The following is a 14,194-nucleotide window of genomic DNA, read 5'->3' as shown; positions in this document are numbered from 1 at the left end:
ACCCCTTATGGCTGATTTAGTTTTAAATTTTATTCGTAAGGGTGGGTTTTACCACTTGATCTAAGTTTTAGCGCATGTCCTTTCTCCCTTTGTGTACTCCTCTCTAGTGCTTTTAGGTTGTAGGTTTTAATGTGTTGCACAGTGGCTGGCTTTTCCTTTTTATTCTCGTGGCCGACCAGTCACTATAATCTACTTTCTTGTTTCACTCCCTTGTGTTTCTTGTAGTGTTCCTTGCCTTTCCTTAGTCCCTGTGGGTTTTCCTTTCCTTCCATTTTGTGTTATATGTCTCGTATGTTTTATTCTAACCCTTGTGGCATTGTTTTATTAGGAACAAGGGACTCATGACCTTATAGTTTGATCGCTTCCCTCTCTTTTAAACCAACCAACCAACCAATCCCCCACCGCTTCATACACATTGCGCCCAGATTTCAAGTGTCCGCCCTTCCCTCACTTAATGCCCATTTTTAACCGTTTACGATCCCCTTGGGTTTTCCATCTATGTTATCGGCCGTTTTAGCAAACGAAACGAGGGCTGTCGACCGCTTTTTAGTTTTTATCCGTCGTAGCAATATGGCAAAGACCACTTAATTTTTAGTTCTGGACCTCCATTTCTGTATGCTGCCTTCTATAGCCCTTTCCCCAAGTCCCTGCTTTTAGCTATCTTCTTACTTCACTTAGGATTGATATAGTTGTTTTAACTCCTCTCTTAATATTCTATAGTTTTGTCTTGGGCGCGTATGACTCCGGTTGTTTTTGCGCCAGTTATGGCCTGAATAACATTTGGATTAAGTTCTGGGGATGTTCTCCTTGATACGTAAATCAAAACTTCTAGCAAAATTCCGTTATATTCTCAATGACATTTTTACGTGGAACGAGTAGTTCAGTTGATATTACTCGAATAACTCCTATATTCACATTTAGTACATAAACTTCCAACGTGCGATTTGCACTACGTGACAGTGCCATCGATGAGTGAAGAATGAAATTTAACGTCAAAAGCATTTTACGGGACGTGCCGAGGGTTCCCCTCTACGAAGAACTTTCCTCCAGCGACCAAGTACCTTGACAAACTACGACTTAGAACACTGGGAAGTCCCTCGCGGAGTGTCTACTGTTGCTAAAATGTGTTAATATGGTGCTGCTTTCCCGTTCACTTCATACAGCTTAAGAGTGACCTTATGAGTATCGTCGCACTCATTGTCAGACTGCATTGTTTGTTTTTCCTTGTGGGATTGGGTATGGGCTACTCGACCTTTCTGCGTGAAACTTCAACACATAAGCACGTACCTTATTATTTATTACTTGTATAACTGACTGTTACATGCACCCTCCCTTGACTGACAATTCGTACAGTTGCCCAATTTGTATCAGATTTGATTGTCTCGTTTGTTTCCATAGCACTGTAATCACGTATTTTTGAGAGGAAACATAGGAAAATTTTCTTGTCATTTTTCATCTCCCACAACTGTTACAATGAATGTAACGTCAATTGACTACACAACGTGTTACTCTTATTTTGCTTGCAACTAACAGATTTTCGTAAATGCTTGAAAGTAAATTTTTAAGTGACTTAAATTATAAACATGCACTTTTCATTTGAAGTAGCAAACAAAAATGTACAGTCTCTAAAAGTCTTAGTGGCCTTACATACCCTAGGACAATGGTGAGAAATGCCAGGATGTCTAACACTAAATGTAAGTGTTCACTAGGCTACATTCGTCATGTGAACCACTACAAATATTAACGATATTTACAAACTGGCGTCATAATGCACTTTCACGAGATATTATTCTATGTGACATTTCTTCTAAGCGATGATCGTAACGATACATAGTAGGCTGCCAGCACTCATCATTGCTACAACTGCTTCCCCATGGCCCCGAGTGTGTGGCCACTAAGAGACCTACAGACGGTAACTTAGCATGTATATTATGTATCTTCACAAGAATTCAACTGGATTTGCATTATTATTTCATATTATATAATTTATTTATTTTGTTAGTTGATCGTAGTGTCGAAAATTAGCTGTTATAGCAATAGAGGTATTAACGAAAGACATGCCACAGATTGGTTGGCACTCCGAAAAAAATAGGTCTGTTCATGTCGATTATTTTTATTTTCAACTACTGGAAAACCCAACGCTGTTCATGTGTCACTTTACACTCCATTTCGGCTCCATGAAAGTCTGTAGAAGTCGATAGCATTCATGACTATGACATTATGTTAGCCAGCTGCAGTGATCTAATAGTTACTTTAAGTGTTATAACAGCTCTGATTTTGGTATACACCGCCAAACTGAATGATGGTCTACGTCTTCATAAAGATCTTCCATGATAATGCAGTAAGTCGGTGTGTCATTTCTACTGTAGGACCTGGTTGATTAATTGTCACAGAGCGCCTGCGTTGGCAGGCTGGCAGCTATGCTGATACATCATGAGTGAAAAAAATTATGCCCTCTCAGCCTTGGTATCGCCCCTACTATTAGTGTTAGTTAAACATTGTTCCAGTTTACAATAGTATCAATATTCCGCATCCCTAAACTGGTGGGGAAGGGGGGCAAACTTCAATACATGATAACATGCTCTGCTTGTGGGGACGGACTTCGTCCCCACCCATGAGACTGGCATGCTGACTTTTTGCCAGGGCGCTGATCACCATGATGTTGAACGTCCATCACCTACAATAATAATAATAGACAATGTCTGAAAACACTAGACATTACAGCCTACAGGCTAATGCATTACAGTTGTCGAAAATGGGACTATATTTCTGCTGCTGCTCTTTGCTCTCATTTAAGGAGAGATTTGTTTTGACAGAATCACTGTGACAGGACCCAGTTGGCATTGTCCTAATTAATAGCTGTGAGAGATTTCAGGGCACTCTTACTTCTGATTCATATTATGCCGCTTCATGTTCTTACAGAATATGATCTTTACTGCGATTTGACTTCATACATTATTATGATTGTTTGCGTGCTGTAGGGAATTAATGGCAGTAAGCTTTACCTGCGTTCAGAGGAATAGGGTGCCGATTTAAACGACTGTAGTAAAAGCTGCGGCGATGGTGGACCCAGCAAAGTGCGTTTTTTGTGCGGAACGTTTGGAGACATTTCCGGGCGACCGAGTACCGCCGTCTGATTGCGAAGACACATTTAGTTGACGCCAGATGGGAGGCAGGCGCGTCCAGGTATACAGACTAGTGCCGAGAAGTTACTGCTGCAATGGCCAGTGCATTGTAGACTGGCAATAAAGCAGAGGAAGAGCCCTTGTTATGGAGGAAGCTGACAAAAGAACTGTGAACGTTCTGCGAATTTCCGTGAGATAGGGCGACTGGCGCCCAGACGTCCAGACTCTGCTTCAAAACATATTTGTGAAAGCACGAAGCTTTTAGCGAGTTTATGGCTGTTCTTTGGAGCCTTTGAAATGGATGCAACAGGGGAGATAACAAGCTGTTCATGGAGGGCTGTGCTTCCATCCTAGGAATTTTGTTAGCAAAAGACATAGCAAATGCGTGGAAAAGAGGCTGCAAAGGTGAATCTTTTTTTTCCTTTTCCTCGCAATTAACTTTAAAGTCTCTGAATGGCCAAATTGGTTTTTGCCTAGCAAAAGCCGCTCTCCCAGCTAAGAATGCCGGGCTCCAGCTCGTGACTAGCTTGTGTGAAAGTGGGGGAGTCTAAAATGTAAATGTGCTTTTGGTACCGAGCTGAGGAGGAAGTGAGCAGAAAGGAAGAAGACACTGTTGTACTGGCGCTTCGCAAGTAAAGAACTGCCTAGGTCTCTGCCTAAATGTTGAGGCTTGTGTCCTTTGCTAGTGTGCCACTTAGAGCCTGTGCCGGTCACCTTCTGAACCGTCAGAGATATGCTTATTGGCAAGTAAATGTTCAAGAAAGAAAAGGAAGCTGGAAAAACATCAAAGATCGAATCTCTGGTATAAGTGGGGCCGGGGGAAGGGCGAGGGGGCAGGGAAGAGGGCATTGTATGGATAAGCGGATTACGTATGTAGATTTCCTTGCTAAGGATGCCGGTACGACGTGTTATTTAGGCTTTTCCACAGCAGAAAAGAACATTCGACACTCAGCAAGTTATTGGAATCTTTTTTCTTTCTTTCAAGTTTTGACTGTTCTGGTCGACCTAGCATCTCGTATTGCCATTTCTGTGGGAGGATATACTGTAACGCGATGTCACGGGACTGGAACATCGCCGACTAACATAAGAAGAGCATCATGGAAAAAGTGTGGCAGAATGAAGCCGTTTTGGAAAATTCAATGAATGATATTATTTTTTCGTCAAATAACTACAGTGATAGTTAGAGTGATACTTCGAGCATCTGTAACGGCAACGAGAGTGATGTCAATGAAGTTCCATTATCATCACAGAAATGTAGTACAGTATAAGTGGATTCAGCCGAATGTTTAAAGGGCGCAATTTGGAATGGAAAGTAACTACATTACTAAATTATATTTTCTTAAATTTCCACATTTTAATAAGCAGATCGACAAATAACTTCACAAGAAGTTCGTCGCAGTATTTCAATATGTATCACACTTAATACATATTACAATTTGTATTGTAATTGCTATACTTTTGAATTACCTTTTTATATTCTATTGTTCTTTCTCCCACTAACGGTTGTATTTATGATACAGCTCTATGTTAGCTTTTTGTTATTTTAGAAAAAAACAGTAGGGCAAGTCGGTACTTGACGCGCGAGCAGACCATTGAGCTTCATCTTTAACTGAAATTATCTCGTGTTAGGAAATTGTGACACAGTTCCGGTTTGGGTTGGTTGGTTGTTTTGGGGAAGGAGACCAGACAGCGAGGTCATCGGTCTCATCGGATTAGGGAAGGACGGGGAAGGAAGTCGGCCGTGCCCTTTGGAAGGAACCATCCCGGCATTTGCCTGGACCGATTTAGGGAAATCACGGAAAACCTAAATCAGGATGGCCGGACGCGGTCCGGTTTGGGGTGGATGAAAATATGATGCATTTCTAAGACCTGATGCGCTTAATGTGATCACTTAACCTTTAACGGCAAAAAAGTTTCCTACATGTGAAACGTCCCCTTCGAAAAATTATACACGACTGTGCTTAAACTGACACACAATATTTTTAGCGCAACGCAATCTGACTTTCAAAAATCCCTACGAAAGAATGGCCCAGACTAACATTAATCTATACCTTTCAGAAATCACTTGCCTCAGAAAAATCTTCGTTACTCGAACTACTGCAATACAGCGAGCGCCACTACTGCCAGCTAACTAAATGAATCAAACTACGGAAAGCACTAACTACTGATAGGTATAGTTAGCAAATGAAAGATTTTAATAGAGAACAAACAATGTATTTACCTTAGTAGTCATAATATATATATCAGTTCATGACACCAATTCTTACAAATTTCAAAACTCCGCCATCTCTCTCACCACGTCCACCACTGCTGGCGGCTCACCTCCAACTGCGCAACGCTACGCGCTGTTAGCATCCAGCTGCCGCTGCCCAACACTACAATGGCAGACAACAATGCAAACCAGCCACAGACTGCACAGGGCACAGCCAGTGATTTTTATACAGAGCGCTACGTGGCGGCGGCGTTACCAATAAAAAAACTTAAGCAGCCTACTTACACATGTCGAACATTCGCTAATGTTGTCAGAAAATTCATTTATGTAAAAAGGTACGTATATCGTCTTACTGATTTGTTGCCGTAAATAAAAGTAAAGTGAAAACACAGCGCAGCTCTTCCTGCATATAGTGATGCCAATTCCATGTTTACACATTGGAAAATAGGGCAGGGCGAACTACATTCCTGGAAATTGAAATAAGAACACCGTGAATTCATTGTCCCAGGAAGGGGAAACTTTATTGACACATTCCTGGGGTCAGATACATCACATGATCACACTGACAGAACCACAGGCACATAGACACAGGCAACAGAGCATGCACAATGTCGGCACTAGTACAGAGTATATTCACCTTTCGCAGCAATGCAGGCTGCTATCTCCCATGGAGACGATCGTAGAGATGCTGGATGTAGTCCTGTGGAACGGCTTGCCATGCCATTTCCACCTGGCGCCTCAGTTGGACCAGCGTTCGTGCTGGACGTGCAGACCGCGTGAGACGACGCTTCATCCAGTCCGAAACATGCTCAATGGGGGACAGATCCGGAGATCTTGCTGGCCAGGGTAGTTGACTTACACCTTCTAGAGCACGTTGGGTGGCACGAGATACATGCGGACGTGCATTGTGCTGTTGGAACAGCAAGTTCCCTTGCCGGTCTAGGAATGGTAGAACGATGGGTTCGATGACGGTTTGGATGTACCGTGCACTATTCAGTATCCGCTCGACGATCACCACAGGTGTACGGCCAGTGTAGGAGATCGCTCCCCACACCATGATGCCGGGTGTTGGCCCTGTGTGCCTCGGTCATATGCAGTCCTGATTGTGGCGCTCACCTGCACGGCGCCAAACATGCATACGACCATCATTGGCACCAAGGCAGAAGCGACTCTCATCGCTGAAGACGACACGTCTCCATTCGTCCCTCCATTCACGCCTGTCGCGACACCACTGGAGGCGGGCTGCACGATGTTGGGGCGTGAGCGGAAGACGGCCTAACGGTGTGCGGGACCGTAGCCCAGCTTCATGGAGACGGTTGCGAATGGTCCTCGCCGATACCCCAGGAGCAACAGTGTCCCTAATTTGCTGGGAAGTGGCGGTGCGGTCCCCTACGGCACTGCGTAGGATCCTACGGTCTTGGCGTGAATCCGTGTGTCGCTGCGGTCCGGTCCCAGGACGACGGGCACGTGCACCTTCCGCCGACCACTGGCGATAACATCGATGTTCTGTGGAGACCTCACGCCCCACGTGTTGAGCAATTCGGCGGTACGTCCACCCGGCCTCCCGCATTCCCACTATACGCCCTCGCTCAAAGTCCGTCAACTGCACATACGGTTCACGTCCACGCTGTCGCGGCATGCTACCAGTGTTAAAGACTGCGATGGAGCTCCGTATGCCACGGCAAACTGGCTGACACTGACGGCGGCGGTGCACAAATGCTGCGCAGCTAGCGCCATTCGACGGCCAACACCGCGGTTCCTGGTGTGTCCGCTGTGCCGTGCGTGTGATCATTGCTTGTACAGCCCTCTCGCAGTGTCCGGAGCAAGTATGGTGGGTCTGACACACTGGTGTCAATGTGTTCTTTTTTCCATTTCCAGGAGTGTATACTCGCGTTGCAGTGTGCTCGACATCTTCTGTCGATACGCCGAATCCTTCGATACAGTATCGAGCCTCTTCAATAATCACGTGGCATTCGGCTCACGCGGTCCAAGTGCGAACTACCCGCAACAACAAGCTATGGCTCGTTTAAAATTGACATTTTGGCGAAACTAACAAGGAAATAGCGTCAAATCTTACCACTGCCCAAATTCCTGTTGTATTTGAATAAATATCAGTAGCAGTTCTCATACAGTACGGCTATGTACTCACGCTAATTTTTAAGTAAAGGTGATCGCAAAGGTGAAATTGCTGTTCTCCGAAAAACTTACCACACTGAACCCAGTATAGTACTCCACTTCTTTATGAGACACCAGTGATTTACCAAGTTGATTGCAAAACAGCATTTCAGTCTGTGTATAAAAACCATCATAATAGCAGGTGAAACTTTACAAATTAGTTTGGAAACGAGATGGAAACATTCAGCTGAAACAAGGAAGAAAATTAATCAAGAATTAAATGTACGAATTTACGAAGTATTGTTCGATATTCCTTTGCCTGTGTTGTTCGGAATTACGATGCAGTGGTCCTTTGGAAAAGCATGAGCGCGTACATCGTAGTTGTGAACACACACGCACTGAGATATCGTACTTATTCATCAACATTGGGCACAGGACTGGCAACTAAAATGTCTCCCGATACGGGAATATATGTACGTAATGAACATATGAGTGTAGTTCGCAGACACACAGTTGACGGCGTGTGGAGGTTTGGGTCCCGCCGCGGAGCGTGCTCGTATTGCGTAAATGTACGAGGTGTTTTTTTTTAAGTAAGTACCGCTTTGAAATTAAAAACAGACGTGCTAAGATATCTCAATAATTTTATTTTCACATGAAAGCCTGTACCTTAATCTACTTTTCTACATAATTCCCGTTAATATTGAGGCACTTGTCATAACGTTATACCAGTTTTTGAATACCCTCCTCATAAAAGTCTGCCGCCTGACTTGTTAACCACTGCATGCATCACCACTGTTTTGAGTTCGTCATCGTCTTGAAGATGCTGACCGCCCTGGTGTTTCTTCAAGTGCAGGGACAGATGGTAGTCACTGGGCGCAAGATCGGGGCTGTAAGGAGGATGATCTAGAGTTTCCCATCGAAAAGATGTGATGAGGTCTATGGCCTGATTCGCCAAATGCGGACGGGCATTGTCTTGCAGCAAAACAATGCCCTTGCTCAACTTCCATGGATTGTTGCGTTGATTCCGGTGTGACGTAGGCCACCCATGTTTCATCGCCCGTAACAATTTGGCTTAAGAAATCATCACCGTCGTTGTGGTACCGCTCAAGGAATGTCAATGCACTGTCTAAACGTTTGGTTTTGTGGATATCCGTCAACATTTTCGGTAGCCAACGTGCGCACAATTTTCGGTAATTCAAGTGCTCGGTCACAGTGCCATACAAAACACTACGAGAAACATTAGGAAAGTCATCCCACAAGGAGGAAATCGTAAAGTTCCTGTTTTCTCTCACCTTATTGTCCAGTTCCTGCATCATACTTTCATTAATGACCGAAGGACGCCCACTCCGTTGTTCATCATGCACATTTGTGCGGCCATCTTTAAATGCTCTCATCCACTTTCTTACCATTCCATTACTTATAATGTTTTCCCCGCAAACTGCACAGATCTCACCATGAATATCGATCGCTTTTAGGCCTTTAGCACTAATAAATCTTACAACAGCCCGTACTTCACAGTCCGCGGGACTCACGATTATCGGAAGCATCTTTAACACTCAGTACACAACGTAAACAAGGAAGAATAAGATTGTAATGGCGTCAGCGCATAGATTAAGGTACAGGTTTTCATGTAATAATTAAATTTTTGAGATGTCTTCGCACGTCTTTTTTTAATTTCAAAACTGTTCTTACATAAAAAACACGCCTTGTATAAGGCCTTGAAACTTTGTATCACACATGCGCAGACAGCTGAGAAATTAGCAGCTCCAGAAATAAACCATTTGTACTTACTGTTTCTTGATTTTTTCAATATTTAACAAGTTGAATAAGCAAATGCAGAGTGGAAACCCCAAGATGTGGCTGTGAAAACCATTGCAGACTGTAATCTGAAACATGAACTTGTCATTAATGTAGGAGAAAGTGAATTTCACTTGCAATATCTTAGATACTTTAAACCGTTAAAAAAATGCAATCCACCGTGAAGTAACTTCATTAATGACTAAACTGAAACTTCTTGAAAGTGGCATTAAGATATTCAAATTAATTTGTCTACATTTCTACGCTGAGGCCATAGTTCACATGTGTCAGCTTCTGAAACGCGAAAGAACCGCTATCGTAAATGTTTCCGATTGCTCCTAACCAGAGCCGTCCTTCAACTTGTGTTGATCGTTGTAAATTATTATTCTGCTTCCAGATTTCGTCTTCAGTTGTAATGAGAGGCCAACGAAAACCGTGAGCCTACAAACGTACATGCAACGCTAAGTTGGGACTTCAATTCAGTGTAACATTCACATGCGCACATTTCACGTGCAGAAAAAGGCGTAATAAAAGATGACTCGATTTTCGAGAAATGTTTAATTCAGTGTATCACTAAAACAGCGTATTTTCGTAATACGCAAGTATAAATACTAAACGAACTATATATGGTATGTTAGTTCTGCACAAGTACGAATGCAAATGTAACTGGTGGTCCGAGAATCTATTACAAGGGCAAAGATGAAAAAAAGAAAAAGAAATAGCTTACAGCAGCGCTCGAACCATCGTCCATGGCTAATTATTATTATCATTCATTACTAGAGTTTACTAGAGTTTCCAGAAGGCTTTTACAGCCAGTACAATATTAATTATTCACATTTAATCATGAAAAATCGTACCAACGGTGACGTGTGTATAATAACTCTCCAGTGTGCCGAAAACAGCCTTTAAGGCCCCTTCACATCCCCCAATTTATCGGCCGACTGACCAATTTCGTGGCACCCTAACACACATCCCGACCGGCTGTACTCAGCTGACCCGTTGTTTTGATTTGTTTCACCTAAGTTCATTGAACTGCATCTACGAGATCCCGCTTGGTTTCACACAGAAACAAAAACGGGGGTCTGTATTGACTGTGTTAGAGGTAACAAGGCCAAACAAACCCGAGAGAAAGCTATGAGCAAAGAGGTGGCTAATGCAAGTAAAGAAATTCGCGCACATTTTGTTACTTAAACACCTGGGAGTCTATGAATTTCGTAATTACTTAAGAATGGATGAATCACGCATTTCGGAGCTGCTGAACGCCACCAAACCATTCTTAACAACAACAACAAAAATAATAATAATGCAGTCATGGCAGAGGGTACATGGTGATAATGTTATTATTAATTTATTTGTGGCTGTGGCATAAAAGACGACATGTGTATTAAAGAGACTCATTTCACATTCGAGAAAGAAAGACTACACCTAGTGATGAAGCACGGCGTCTGATAAATACCATAGATGCATAAGAAATGAAGCATTTAACAGATGTTAGAATTGGAAAAAAAAAATCCCAACTTTGCTCATCATAGCAGAGATCTTGGCTATAGGTTGGACTTTTTAACATTTACAACATGGAATGTCGATATTTCCGTGTTTAGATTTCTTTTTGACTAGTACTGGCATTAAAACCTGAAAGCAGAAGTACAGAAGGCCGACAGACTTTTCATCTCAACCAGACGGATTCCTTAAAAATTGAAACAAGAGCTTCATTTCTTGCATCGCTATTGCTATACTCCTCGCACGATGTGGTTCACAAACATCTGAATCCTTTATATTCCTCCAAAAACTTCGTCAAAGTTTCGTCCACCACGCACCCTGTCATGTATATCAGAGCAGTATTTAATCCCGCGCGCAGTGACAAAACGCGGGCGGTTGGCACAACAGCGCGCTGCACAAGACACGTTCGCTGCGTCGGGTTTAAAAAAAATTAAAATCGACTCCACATTCGGCGACCTGCGCGCCGGCGATGGGGATGACTTGAGGAGAAGGACAACACAACACCCAGTCGCTGAGCGGAGAAAATCTCCTGCGGCAGTCAGGAATCGAACTCGGGCCCCTTGCCGTGGCAGTCTGCCGTGCTGACAACTCAGCTAACGTGGGCGGGCGCTGCGTCTGGTAGTCAAGGGGGGTTGGCTGTCGGCTGTCGCTACGCGCCCGACATCCTGGCGCTGCAAGTTCGTTGGTCGGTCGGTTGGTCGGTCGGTCAATACACCAACACACATCCAATTAGACGGTCGGCCGCTTGGTCCTATTGGCGAGTGACGTGGTCTGGCTCACTGCAGCGACCTACGAAACAAAGGGCTGTGAGTCATTCCGTTTCGTGACAGTGACCGGTAACGTTTGTGCGATTACTGAAGAATATAGTGGGTCAGTGTGTGCTTTATTATTGTGTCAATAGTGTTGTAGTTGTCTCAGTAGAGTTGTTGCGTCAGTATAGCAGTTTTTGTGGCGGTACAGTAGTTGGGTGTTAGTTGTCGTTGTGTCAGTTTGTATCAGGTCTGTAGTTTTTGGGCCGGCCCGAGTGGCCATGCGGTTATTGGCGCTACAGTCTGGAGCCGAGCGACCGCATCGCCCGCAGGTTCGAATCCTGCCTCAGGCATGGATGTGTGTGATGATGTCCTTAGGTTAGTTAGGTTTAATTAGTTCTAAGTTCTAGGCGACTGATGACCTCAGAAGTTAAGTCGCATAGTGCTCAAAGAAATTTGTAGTTTTTGTGTCAGTAGTTTTTGGTGTGGGTTCCTTTTCGTGCATGTGGTTTTTTTTGGTGTGGGTTGGTTTTTTTTCGTGTGGGTTGGTTTTTTTTCGTGTGGGTTGGTTTTTTTTCGTGTGGGTTGGTTTTTTTTCGTGTGGGTTGGTTTTTTTTCGTGTGGGTTGGTTTTTTTTCGTGTGGGTTGGTTTTTTTTTCGTGTGGGTTGGTTTTTTTTTCGTGTGGGTTGGTTTTTTTTCGTGTGGGTTGGTTTTTTTTCGTGTGGGTTGGTTTTTTTTCGTGTGGGTTGGTTTTTTTTCGTGTGGGTTGGTTTTTTTTCGTGTGGGTTTTTAGGTTTTTTGGTGTGTGTGTGTGTGTGTGTGTGTGTGTGTGTGTGTGTGTGTGTTGTTTTTGGGCTATTTGTGTGGGTTGTTTTTGTGTGTGGGTGGTTTTGCTATTTTTTGTCTTTTTTCTTCTCAGCACTACAATGTTTCTTTTTTTTATGCAGGGGAGGGACGACACTTCCAGTACGACAGCTACAGTAAGTGAACTCCCTTATGTTTCTTGTAAATCGTATTTTGCAGTGCTGTTAAGTCCTTGATCAAGTAAACCAATTACTGAGTAAAAAAAGCTTCAAGTAATAAGTCCACATTGTTTTCAAACATTTGATGTATACAAAACGAAAATGAACGTTGTAAGGTCTTCTTCAATCATTAAAACTTCCCTCTGAGAGAACTTACATAATAGGGTGCTCATTAAGAATATTTTCTTTGATAATTAATAGCAAAATGAATCTATATCCCTGTTCAGATTCGTTGGATGGTTGAAAATTTTTAATCAGCAGTGGTTGCGCTGTTTATTTTTGCTTTCTGTTTTATTGTGGTTGGTAGTTGTCGTGTATTCTGGTTTACCATCTTTGGTTAGTTTTATGGGAGACTTTATTGTACAGTGGACTTCGTGTAAAATAGGGTAAGGACGGATTTGACGAGTTCTGTGTGTTGGTTTTTGTACTGTGTGCTTCTTTTTAGCTGCCAAATGGGTCTAGTTTGGGTTATTAGTATGCTTTGCATCACTTAAGTGATGTGGGAACTGGCATACGATTCAGCATATGCACACCACAGTTCGATGCATAAATATAATGTTAACATTTTACAAAATATTAAAAATCAGAACTATTGCATTGGCTTTACACGTGCTCTCTGACGACTTGTTTACATGCAGTGCACTTTGAGAAACAGTTATCACGTCATTTACGGTTAACAAAATATAAAATTTAGAATGTGAATAGCATGACAGAATGATGAAGACAATAAAATTGTCTCTTAGTGCCACCAGGATTCAAAGTCATTTATGTTATAAAAACATTTAACGGACAATTTTGAAAACTCTTAAATTTTCTTTCGTCTTCAATTCCGTTGACGCAAATCGACAGAGAATTACACAGCTTTATTCTATAATGTTTCAAATGGTTTTGAGTTATCGTCTTTCGGGGTCTTTCTACATGCAGATTATTACTTCTACGTGCAGATTATTACTTATAAGTTTATTGTAGTTAGGTAAATCTGAATACATACGTAAACTACTAAAGTGTGTTCCTGTATAAAGTACACTTTTGAATATTTACAAAGATGGTTCTGTGAGTATTTTTAACTGCACCTGCGTTCTTACTTAATTAGCTGGGAGTCGATGAGTTTCGTAATTATAAAAGGTGCCGCCGCTCGCCCCTCACCCCTAATCTTCGAAATTCAAAGGCTTTTTAATTCGTACTGGCAGCCCTGTTGGTGACAACTCAGACCTCCTGGTCATGGCTGCATTCATTTCAAGAATAGTTGAAAATTAAAATTAAATAATTCTATATCTCGAAGTCAAATCCCACTGCAAGCCAAGAAAGTACACACATTTGAAAACGGGCGCTACTGGCGAGGTGGAATGTTGGACAGAGTAGTGTGGTTTGTCCGCTCTTACTTGATCTTCGTTGCCTTAAATTACACCAATTCTGGCGTTGAATGTTGTTGTAGAATGAAAGATAATCTGTCAGTTTAACAAACTCATTTCTGGTTCTTCGAAGAGAAAGACAACACATGAAGGTGGCGCACATCATCTAATAATTACAACAGATACGTAAGAAATACATCCTGTAGCAACTGTCCGAACTGTAAAAAAGAAGTCCGGCACTTCGCTACTCGTAGCACAGAACATGGATATAGGTTGGACGTTTTAAAACTTTAACAATGAAGCAAGCATGTTTTATTGATT

This window comes from Schistocerca gregaria, chromosome 4 (genome assembly GCF_023897955.1).
Source record: "Schistocerca gregaria isolate iqSchGreg1 chromosome 4, iqSchGreg1.2, whole genome shotgun sequence".
NCBI lineage: Eukaryota > Metazoa > Arthropoda > Insecta > Orthoptera > Acrididae > Schistocerca > Schistocerca gregaria.
Note: the sequence above shows the minus strand (reverse complement) of the source record.